A 12,039-nucleotide genomic window follows, 5' to 3' on the forward strand; every position below is an offset into this window, starting at 1 on the left:
CATTTGTCACTAAACATCCTGCCTTCACTTGAGAAACCCAACAAGGTAGAGAAGGTCCAAAGCAGTAGCAGGTTAAAAAATAAAGAGTAAAGGGGGTGGGGGAAGTCCAGTTACTGGCAGTAAAGATGAGTTGGAGGGGGTCTTGCAGAGAAGTCATGGAGTACGAGGAACAGGTGAGTGAGTACAGGCACACCTTGTTTTAGTTGTGTTTCACTTTATTGTGCTTCAAAGATAATGTGTCTTTTACAAATTGAAGGTCTGTAGCAACACTGCATCAAGCAAGTGTACTGGTGCCCTTCTTCCAGCCACATGTGCTCATTTCATGTCTGTGTCACATTTTGGTAATTCTCACAATATTTCAAATCTTTTCATTATTATTGTATGTCTTACAGTGATCTATGATCAGTGATTTTTGACATTACTGCTTTAATTGTTTTGGTGGTACCATAAACCATGCTATATAAGATGGCAAATTTGATGATAAATATGGTGTCATTCTAACTTCTCCATTGGCTAGTTGTTCTCCTATCTCTGTCCCTCTCCTTAGGCCTCCCTATTTCCTGAGACACAAAGATATTGAAATTAGGCCAATTAAAAACTCTACAATGGCCTCTAAATGTTCAAATGAAAGGAAGAGTGGAGCATCACTCACTTTAAATCAAAAGCGAGAGACGATCAACTTTAGTGAAGAAGTCATATTGAAAACCAAGACAGACCAAAAGATAGGCTTCTTGTGCCAAACAGCTAAGTTGTTAACACAAAGAAAAAGTTACTGACAAAATTAAGAGTTACTCCAGTGAATAAACAAATAAGAAAGCAAAACAGCCTGTTACTGATATAGAGAAAGTCTGAGTTGTATGGATAGAAGTTCAAACCAGTCACATTCCCTAAGCCAAAGCCTAATCCAGAGCAAGGCCCTAAGTCTCTGCAATTCTACGAAGGCTGAGAGAGGTGAGGAAGCTTTAGAAAAGTTGAAAGCTAGCAGAGGGTGGTTCATGAGTTTATGAAAAGAACTTGTCTCCTTAATGGAAAAGCACAAGGTGAAGCAGCAAACGTTGATGGAGAAGCTACAGCAAGTCATCCAAAAGATCTACCTTAGACAATGGCTGAAAGTAGCTACAGTACACAACGTATTTTCAGTATGTACAGACTTCCACTGGAATAATACTCTGTATCAGATTTTCATCGCTAGAGGAGGGGTAAATGCCTAGCTTCAGAGGACAGGCTGATTATCCTGTTAGAGAATGCAGTAGGTGACATGAAGTTGAAGCCAGTGCTCACTAAGCATTCTGAAGGTCCTAAGACCCTTCAGAATGATGCTAAATCAACTCTGGCTGTGCTCTATAAAAGGAACAACAAAGCCTGAATGACAGCATATCTGTTTACAGCATGGTATACTAAATATTTTAAGCCTTCTATTAAGCCTTCTACTAAGATCTACTGCTCAGAAAATAGTTTCCTTTCAAAATACTGCTGCTTATTGACAATGCATCTAGTCATCCAAGAGGTCTCTTAGAGATATACAAGGAGATTAATATTGTTTCCATGTCTGCTAACACAATATCCATTCTGCAGCTGACAGATCAAAAACTTTCAAGTCTTATTATTTAAGAAATAAATTTCATAAGGCTACAGCTGCCATAGACTGTGATTCCTCTGATGGATATGAGCAAACTAAATTCAAAATCTTCTGGAAAGGATACACATTCTAGAAGCTGTTAAGAACATGTGTTCAATGGGAGGAGGTCAAAATATCAACATTAACAAGAATTTGGAACCCAATCCTCCGAATGACTCTGAGGGGTTCAAGACTTCTGTGATTATAGAATAGCGGGATTAATTTAAAAAAAAAATACTTCAGTGGAGGAAGTCACTGCAGATGGGGTGGAAATAGCAAGAGAACTAGAATCGAATGTAGAGCCTGAAGATGTAACTGAAATTGCTACAATCTCATGACAAAACTTGAACAAAGAAAAAGTTGCTTCGTATAGATGAACCAAAGAAAGTGGTTTCTTGAGATGAAATCTACTTCTGGTGAAGATGCTGCAAACCTTATTGAAAAAGACAATGAAGATTTTAGAATACTACATAAACTCAGTTGATACGGCAGTGCCAGGGTTTGGGAAAATTGATTCTAATTTTGAAAGAAGTTCTACTGTGGGTAAAATGCTATCATACATTGCATGCGACAACAAAATATTTCCTAAAAGGAAGAGCCAATCAATGAGGCAAACTTCATTGTTGTCCTAAGAAACTGCCAAGCCACTCCAATGTTCAGCAACCACTTATCAGTCAGCAGCCATTGAGACAGACACAAGACCTTCCATCAAACCTTCCATCAACAAAACTATTATGACTCACTCAAGGCTAAGATTAATTGTTAGCATTTTTTTAAATCAAGTATTTTTAAATTTTGGTATACACATTATTTTAGACATAATGATGTTGCACACTTAATAGATCATACTACATCGTAAAATCTAACTTTTATATACACAGGGAAACCAAAAAAATTTGTGACTTGCTTTATTGCAGTAGTCTGGAACCAAACCTGCAGTATCTCTGAGATATGCCTGCATAAATAACAGGAGAGTATTACATGTAAAGACCAGGTGTTACTGATAGGCTTAGCAACTTGTAGACACTCAGACTGAACCTTAAGGAAATATCAGAATGACAGAATTACAGAATCTCAGAACGTTAAAAGTTGAAGAGGAGCTGAGAGCCTATCTACCCTCACAGTTCTCAATTTTTTGTGGGTCACAAACCCATCTGAGAATATGATGAAAGTGGCACATCCGTTTTCCAGACTCACGCGAGCAGAAATACAGACACAACTTCAGGAGGTTCATAGTCACATACATGGAAACTCATCCAGTGATCTCAAAATATTCAGATGGCCAAACAACCAGAGTGGATAAGGTGACAAGGCACTTGCCCGAGATTAAATAGTGTCAAGGTTCAGGCTGGGATACAGGCTTTCCAGGTTATATATACTAAATATCCTATTATCAAGTCAGTCCTCTGTCACCATGGCTGTCTCCCTGCATTCCAGAGCAATGGCCCAGTGCTTGGAGAAAGGCTTCAAGATGCTCTGACAGAACTGCCTCTGACCACACCCTACTTCACAAATTAGAGTTTATGGTCCATCTAATTTACTCTCCTATGAAGTGGCCTGTGGCCACCTTAGGTATACTACAGTCATTCTGTGGCTGCCTGCTCAGCTGACCTTAGCCACAGGAAGCATTACTTTTGCCTTAGTGTTGCAAGCGCATTCTTAAACCAGAGTTGTTTCCAAAAAGTGTTCTTCTCCACCTATGTTGTCAATTCAAAACTCCTTCCCATCCCAAACTCATATTACTTTTCTTTATCCTCATCAAAAACACCCATCTGTCACTTAAAACTTCCCAGTGTTCCCAATGATCCTAGCTGGTCAAGGTCCTTCTTGCCCTTCAGGTTCCTAACGCCTTTCTTTAGTTTCTACTGGCTTCAGCTTGCTCATATCAAAGTAATCTTGCAAGTCACTTAATTTGACCTCAGAGACCTTAAGTGACATCATTGAATATCCAGTCTATCTACTGACTAGGACAGCCTCTCCGGCTTAAAGAAATACCACACCGCATCCACCAAACTGCTCAGATAAAAACCACACATGAAAAAACTCCACAGGATTAGGGTGCTGAATAAAGGCCTAGAATCATCCAGTTCAACCCTTCATTTTACAGATAAGAAAAGTGAGGGCCAGAGACGTTAGATGGCTTGTCCAAAGTCACAGAGGTAGAATGTACCAGTGGTGAAGCAGGAATCCAGGTCTTCAACTTCTTTTAAATTTTATTTTCCTATACCACCTTATTTTATTTCAGTATACCGCTAATTTTACTTCACCGTATCAACCTCTTACTGGAATCTAGTTGTCCCTCTTTCTCCTCTACTATGCATTAGTATCTGTTTGACTTAATATAGTTTGTACCCCTGTGCACACAGCCATTTAAACAAAGAGGCACACAAAAGTCTACTTTCTTTAACGAGGGAGGACATCAGAATTACAGCATCACACATTTCAAAGAGGGAAAAGAAGGCTTACAGATAATCTAACATGTTAATTCTCAAAACGAAAGTTAAAAATTACAGGCAGATTTTTTTCAGTCTGTGCCTATGTAATACGTATCTTCCAAGCTAGACCTCCTCCCTCCCTGAGAAAATCATGGCTTTATGGAACTATTACTTTATCCTTCACTTGTGCTGGCGGGGGAGGGGGTGGGAAAGGAGATTAAAAACCAGTGACCTAATCCAATGTCTTTCTTTGGCCGATAAAAAAATCTCAAGTTCAGAGAGAGGAAGGAGCCTAAAATAAACCATCAAGTTAATAGCAACTTTAAAACAAAAATCAAGGTCTCCTGCTTTTCACTTCGTGATTTACACTGCTGGTATAGACGTATAAAACAAAGTTTTCCGGACAGAGCTTCTCATTGAACAGGAACCTTCCTAAGTGCCCAGTTGCCCTTGGCCAGCTTGGTGGCTGTAAAAAAAACACGGTAGACATCTCTTAGTCAAATTCTGGCTGTGCAGAGTGCAGGAAGAACATGCTTTTCAGGTCTGTAAAGACTGCACGAAAGGGGAGTTGAGAATCTGATTTCCATAGCTAGGGCACGGACCCTCAAAGGCATCCAACACAGATAAGCAAGCTGAAACACTGAGAGGGTCATGGATCTAGACAAGGTCACACACTGTGTAGATGAAAGGGGTAAAACCAGAATTCGGGGCTCCTGACACTCAGGCGTGGCAGCCTCTCCAAGACGTGTTCACTGCTTCCCGCTCGGGGATATGCCCCTCAGTGCGCTGAACACAGGCCTCCTTCACTTGACTGGCAAACACCGACTGAACATTAAAATCGTGAAATTCGTGACGCTCGGAGTGGGAGACGGTCCCAGAAGCTGTCCAGGCCAACACCCTCACCCATTTCACCGAGGAGAGTGGCGCCCAGAGACGGTTCTTTATGCTGGATTTGGGGGCCAGGTTTAGACGAGGAGGCAAACCCCGCAAGCACGGCCTGGAAGGCCGGGAACCACAAATGCAACCCCTGATCTCTCAGGGAGCTCTAGGCCCGAAGGGGGCCAGAGGCCGAGCCTAAACGTTCGGAAGCTGCAGAATCCCCAGCCAGCTACCTCGGCCCTGCCGCACGCACTCCTGGCTTTGCCACCCTCCTCCCGGTTCCCAGGCCCACACGGTCGCCGCCTCACCTACTCCGACCCTCCGTCTGTTATTGTAGCTGAGAGGGAGGGACGCTACCGGCACTTCCCGCGGCCCCCCACCGCTGAGACGCTTCCGCTTCCGCCGCCGGTCGCCCATTTCCGGAGTCTTGTTATCCGGGTCTGGACTCGCAACCCGTGTCCATATTGTGTGTGTAAAGAAGCGTCGAATTGCGGCAGCCATGTTCAGCGTGGCATTTCGGACGTCTTAGGGGTGCTGGTATTTCACGTGACACTAAAGCGCCGTGCCGGAAGCACTGAGTCTGATGCGCCGGAACTGGTCTCCACTGTGTGGTTTGGTCTTGATTTCCACTGGTGCTCTGTGGTCTTGGATAAGCCTCTAGATCTCGGTTTTATCGTTTGCGAAGTAAATAGGATCCAATAGAGATTTTCCTAGAATCATTCAACTAAAAACGAAGAACTTTTTTTTTTGAGAGGAAGGACAGGAGCGCAGTTAAAGATGTTAATGTTAAATCATCCGTCTGTGATTTCAGGACATTGTCTTTGCACGTAAGTAATAGTATTTTACAGTCCAAAGGGATTTCACATCAATGTCATTAAGAACTCTATACGACCCTGACATGTAGGCACGGATCAACTTAATCACCTTTTTCGTGGTTTAATGGGTAAGGAATTCTCTTCAAAGGGTTTAATTGACTTGCACGATGTCACACAGATGGACTGAAATTCAGATTTTTCACCTTTTAAATTCTGTGTTCTTGCACTTATATACATATAATTAATACGGGCTAAAAATACATAGATTTAAATAGAGACAAATACTCCTTAGGAAAGTTAGTGTGCATTAAAGCCATGTAAGACAGGATTTGACAAGACCTAAGCATTGATTAGACTATGCTGCTGGAGAAGAAAAAGTTAAAGGCGGCTGGGGAGTCCCCTATTTCTTCTTGTTATTTTCTTGATTGATACCAGACCTATGGGTTTTTCCCCTCTTTCCCAAGTATGATTCAGCACCTTAGGTCTCACCTTGTCTTAGGCAGTGACAGTTTTAGCTATCCCATTCCATATGTCAAACCATGTATGTGTTTTTTGATTTGGAGCTTTGGGAGGACGAACAAAACAAAACCTCATCATATTCATGTACTATTCATCCTAATCTCAGCTTTCATATTACATTCTTCCTGTAAGTGAAGACAAAATTAAATGTTCATGATATTTGCTTCTGTCAGTTTCCTTCATATTCAAACTTTAATAAAGGAAACAGACTTTTCTGTTTCCTAGATCATTCTGAAGAATAAATAGGAATTAGGAAAGTTTCTAGCTTAAGGCATGGTGTGTTTAGAAGGCATGCAGTAAGATTTATTTCAGCACAATTGGCCTGCATTTTTAATTCGATGGCATATCATTTTCATTTTATTAGCATTTCTCTCTTTGTAAAAAGCACTGTGGTGGGGCATGAAGTGAACACTCATGAATAAGAAAGGTCTCCTACCTCAAGTTTAGAAAATTAAAACACACCCATAAATCACTGTAATAAATGTTAGAGATATTTTCTCAGTGCTATGAGTAGTATTTATAAGATATCAAAACTAGTTTTAACATATTCAGGTAGAGAATGTAATATTTATACCTTCATCTTTAGGATTTATTTGTACCTTGATGATACAGGTTTTCATTAAGAAGGTCCTAAGTTAGTGTTTCTCCTATACATTGGCATCATCATGGGGTCTCTGAGTGCTGCAGAAAGTTTGCCTTACACTATATGACCTTAAACCACTGTATTTTAATTTTCAACCCCCATTTTTTAATTAAATTCTGAAATATCTCTTCTCATTCGTCCATGGGTTCTAGTATCAGCCTCTCTTCTTCCTTGAAATTTCTTAGGTACAAAAACAACAGATAATCCCTTTGTTAGAATGATGACTAACATTCAAGAGAAGTTTTAGTCAGTAACAGTGGTTGGAGTTTGTTCAGGACCAGTTCATATGGCTATGGAGCCTGCTGAGTGCACAACGGCAGAAGGTACTATGTATATCAAGGTTATTCTTACTCCTCTTAGACTTGATGTATATAGCATAACTCTTCTATGAGTTAAAATACAGGATTTTTTTTTTTAAGGTAAAAAGAAAAAACTATTGCAACTGTGTTGACTGAGAAATTGTATGGTAGTCAGCAATGCAGGCTTTAGAACCAGAAAGACTTGGCTAAGTGTGAGTTCCTCTGCTTGCTGGCAGAGAGACCATGGGCAATCACTTCAGCTCTACGGCTCAGATTTGTTAAAATAGACATTATGATACCTATGTAACAAGTCTCTCCAGAATTTCGTAGCCAAAAATGTTACCTGCCATGATTCTGTAGGTTAACTGGGCGAGGCTGGGCAAGTCCTAGCTTGCAGACTCTGGCATTTAAAGTCAGATGTCAAACTGAGGCTGTAGTTAATGTCAAGCTCTAATGGATGTTAACATGGATGGCAACTGAGGCTGGCTGATATCGAGATGCTCAATTGGAGCTATTTATCAGAGTGCCTACACTTTCCCTCTGATTTGGGTTGCTTATAACACGGTGTTTGTATTGCTTATAACATGGTGTTTGGGTTTTGACAGAAAACACTTGGAAGTAGAATGGGAAAAAAGGGAGCTGTTCCAAGCAAAACAGGAGGAAGCTACAAAACTTCATGTAATCAAGCCTCTGAAGTCCCAGAAGTGACTTCTCTTATATCCTGTTGGGTCAAAAAAAGCCACTAAGCCAGCCCAGATTCAAGAGAAGAATAAGAGTCCACCTTTTAATTGAAGGGGTAGTGAAGAATTTGTGGCCATCTATAATTTACCACACTATCTCATGGTTTTTAAATTTTAGATTTTTGGATGTATGTATATTTTATTAGCACAAGCATCAAAAAGGAAGTCTTATAGTCCCAACAGCCCAATCTTGTGTTTATGCATGAATAATTTCATACATCATTTTTAAGAAAGATTGTGGTAAAATATATAACATATTTGTCATTAACCACTTTAAGCACACAGTTCAGTGGAATTACATACATTCACATTGTTGTGCAACCATTCCCACCACCTATCACCATAACTTTTTTATCTTCCCAAACTGAAACTCATTAAACCGTAATTCCCATGCTCTCTTCCCCTCAGTCCCCTGGCAACCACCATTCTACTTTTTGACTCTATGATTTTGACTATCCTAGGTACTCATATAAGTGGAATCATAACAATATTTGTCATTTTGTGTCTGGGTTCTTTCACTTGGCCTAATATCTTGAAGGTTCATCTATGTTGTAGCATGTATTTAGAATTTAATTCATTTTTAATATTAATAAAATACTGGTTTTGAATATTTCACTGCATATATATTCCACATTTTATTAATTCATTATTTGTTTTTTGTTTTGAGATTAAAAACACGTAACATAAAATTTACCATTTTAATTCTGCATTCCTTTTGATTTTTAGATTTTAATTAATGTATAATAATTTTACATATTCAGGGGATACAGAGTTATATTTCAATACATGTATACAATGTATAATGATCAAAGCAGGCTAATAAGCATATCCATTCACCTTAAACATTTGTCGTTTTTTTTGCATTGCAGATATTCAAAATGCTCTCTTTTAGCTTTTTGAAAATATACAATAAACTATAATTAATTATATTTACCTTACCATCAACAAATGAACGGATAAAGAAAATGTGGAACATATATACAAAATATGTATATAAAAGAATGAAATCCTGTCATTGGAGGCAACATGGATGAACCTGGAGGATATTATTTTAAGTGAAATAATTCAGACACAGAAGGATAAAGACTGTATGTTTTCACTCATATATGGGAGCCGAAAGGAATTTTTGAGCTGATCTTACCCATTTTTAAGTGTACAGTTCAGTAGTATCAACTATATGCTCGTTATTCAACAGATCCCTAGAACTTTTTCATTGTAAAACTGATACTCGATATCCATTGAACAAGAACTCCTCATTTGCCCTCCCCTAGTCCTGGGAACCACAATTCTACTTCCTGTTTCTGAGTTTGACTGCATTAAATACCTCATAGAAGTAGCTTCATACACTTCATCTTTTTGTGACTGACTTATTTAACTTAGTATCAAGTTCTCAAGGTTTTAAGACTGAATAATATTCCATTGCCTGTATATATCACATTATCTATTAATCCATCAGTGGGCATTTGGGTTGCTTCCACATTTTTGTTATTGTGAATAGTGCCAAAATAAACATGAGAGTGAAAATGTCTTATTAAGATCTTGTTTTCATCTTTTTGCATATATACACAGAAGTGGGATTGCTGAATCATAGGATAATTCTATTTTTAATTTTTTGAGGAGCTACCATACGCTTTTCCATACCAGTTACACTGTTTTATATTCTCATAACAATGTACAAATGTTCCAATTTCTCCACATCCTCACCCTTATTTGTTTCTTGTGAGGTAATGTTTGTAATCCAGATAGAACAGTGCTTGGCAGGCAGCACTCCATAAATGTCAGCTGTTATTATTTGTTTGTTCAGAGACCTCTTTTCCTTCCTGCTTCTCAGCTATTTCCAGATAATTGAAGCTGAATTTGTAGCATATGATATTTCTGAAGTTCACTTTCAAAGTGCCTTATTTTTTCCCAAGTAACATAAGAAAATTACGTGCAAGGCTGTTGTATGTAGGCGTATACATAAAGAATTGCACTTTCGAAACCAACACAAGGTGGTAGATTAAGAAAAACCAAAACAAATAACCTGTATTGAAGACTTTTATACTTTTATAAGCATAAACTCTGGGTGAACATTAAGCAATATTAATCATTAAGGACATGGCTGTTCATTTTTAATTTGGGCCATACTGCACAAGATCATGTTTATGTGACAAGAAAGTGAAGAGGGTAAGAGTGAAACAGGAAATTCAACAAGCTTATTTTTTAAAATTACCCTTAAGTGTTGTGGTTTGAATGTGTTCCCCAAAATTCATGTGTTGAAAACTGATATGGTTTGGGTCTGTGTCCCTGCCGAAATCTCATATTGAATAGTAATTTTCAATATTGGAGGAGGGACATGATGGGAGGTGATTGGATCGTGGGGGGCAGACTTCCCCCTGCTGTTCTTACGAAAGTGAATGAGTTCTTATGGGATTTGGTAGTAATGTGCTTGCTTCCCTGTAACCTCCTACCATGATAGTAAGTTTCCTGAGGTCTCCCCAGAAGCAGAAACATGGACAGCCTGCAGAACCATGACCTGATTAAACCTCTTGTCAGATATAGGTGATGGGGGGATGGTTGCAATAAACCACCTTGCCATGAATGTACCTATGCAACAATTTTGCATGATCTACACATGTACCCCAGAATCTAAAGTATAATTTTTAAAAAAGCACAAAAAATAAAATAAATTACCCAGTCTGAGATACGTCTTTACAGCAGTGTGCAAATGCACTAATATGGAAACTTAATACTATATGCAACACTGTTGAGAGGTGGAACTTTTAAAAGATGATTAGATCACGAGAGCTCTGCCCTCACAAACAGATGAATGCTGTTATCACAGGAGTAGGTTCCTGATAAGGAGTTTGGAGCTTGACCCTTTCTCTCTTTTGTGCTCTCTCTCCCTCTTTCTTGCTCTCTTGCCCATCTGCCTTCTGCTGTGAGATGACACAACAAAAAGGCCCTCTCCAGATGCAGGTCTCTTGACTTTGGACTTCCCAGACTCCAGAACTGTTAACAAATAAATCTCTGCTTTTGCTCTTCCTTTGTGGAACCTGGGATTCAGGCTGCATGTGGGAAGCATTCTAGCAGGGACTCTGGCCTAGCAAGAGTCACTGTTTTCCCCTTTCCTTCCTTTTTACCCAGTAAAACCCTCCTGTTCTCATTCTTCAAACTATCTGTGAGCCTAAATTGTCATGGCCATCGGACAGACAAGGACCCTGTCTTTAACCCTGTCTTTACCTAAACTAAGGAAAAGGTCTGCAACATTTTTGGTGCCCAACATGGGGCTCAAGAAGTGTGTCTAATATAAGAGGCTTAGGACACAGTCATCTTATTAAACATATTATCTTTATAAATTACCCAGTCTCATTATTCTATTATAACAGACTAAGATTAATCTAATCATATTTTCTCTGTCACTACCTCTAGTTCATATCTTTTACTTGGATTAGCAGTGAAATGACAGCAAAGATGTTGAAAAAAATACATTGAAATGCCAAAAATTCTATATTCCATCGCTTCTTCAGGGAGCCAACATTTATTTAAAATCTGTTTGAGACCTGGGAATATGTTCGGCACCAGGGCTGCAGAGGTGACTAGGAAACAGTCTCTACTCTCGAGTTAGTGGGGACACATGATCTATAAAGAACACTTCAGCAAAATTTAGGAAATTCTGTCTCAGTGGAATGCCAGGGTGCCTGAATAGCACAGAGGAGAGGCATAATATAGTGAAATTCATAGAGTAAGAGAGTGCAATGCTGTTTGCCAGAGACTGGAGGGAAAAGGAAATGGGGAAGTATTAGTGAAAGGGTACAAACTTGGTTATACAAGATTGGAGATCTACAGCATAGTGCCTGTAGTTAACAGTACTGTAGAGTGTATTTACAAAATTTGTTACGAGGATAGATCTTATGTGTTCTGCTCACACATAATATAATGAGAAGACAGGAAGAAACTTTTGGGGGTGATTAATAGGTTTATGGCGTAGATTGTGATAATAGTTTCATAGGTGTATATTTATCTTCAAACTCATTAAGCTTTATATATTAAATATATGCAATCTTTGAATGTCAATCATACCTCAATAAAGTGGTATTTTAGAAAAAAAA

General features: G+C 39.0%; 1 protein-coding gene and 1 pseudogene across 3 annotated transcripts in view; one reads left to right on the forward strand and one right to left on the reverse strand.

Annotated features, from left to right (window-relative positions):
• FBXO38 (F-box protein 38) overlaps positions 1-5,385 on the reverse strand; it is a 55,817-nt gene extending 50,432 nt beyond the window's left edge. For 2 of the 3 annotated variants that reach the window (XM_074379609.1, XM_074379605.1), the window contains exon 1: positions 5,241-5,347. The gene's annotated coding sequence lies outside the window, so the exon portion shown is untranslated. Of the gene's footprint in view, positions 1-5,240 lie in introns of all 3 variants that reach the window. The other variant, XM_003933992.3, reaches the window with a different exon arrangement.
• Positions 5,386-5,526: 141 nt separating this feature from the next.
• The window catches only part of LOC104652341 (ATP synthase F(1) complex subunit alpha, mitochondrial-like), a 134,354-nt pseudogene continuing 127,841 nt past the window's right edge, over positions 5,527-12,039 (forward strand).

This window comes from Saimiri boliviensis, chromosome 1, assembly GCF_048565385.1.
Source record: "Saimiri boliviensis isolate mSaiBol1 chromosome 1, mSaiBol1.pri, whole genome shotgun sequence".
Classification (NCBI taxonomy): Eukaryota; Metazoa; Chordata; class Mammalia; order Primates; family Cebidae; genus Saimiri; species Saimiri boliviensis.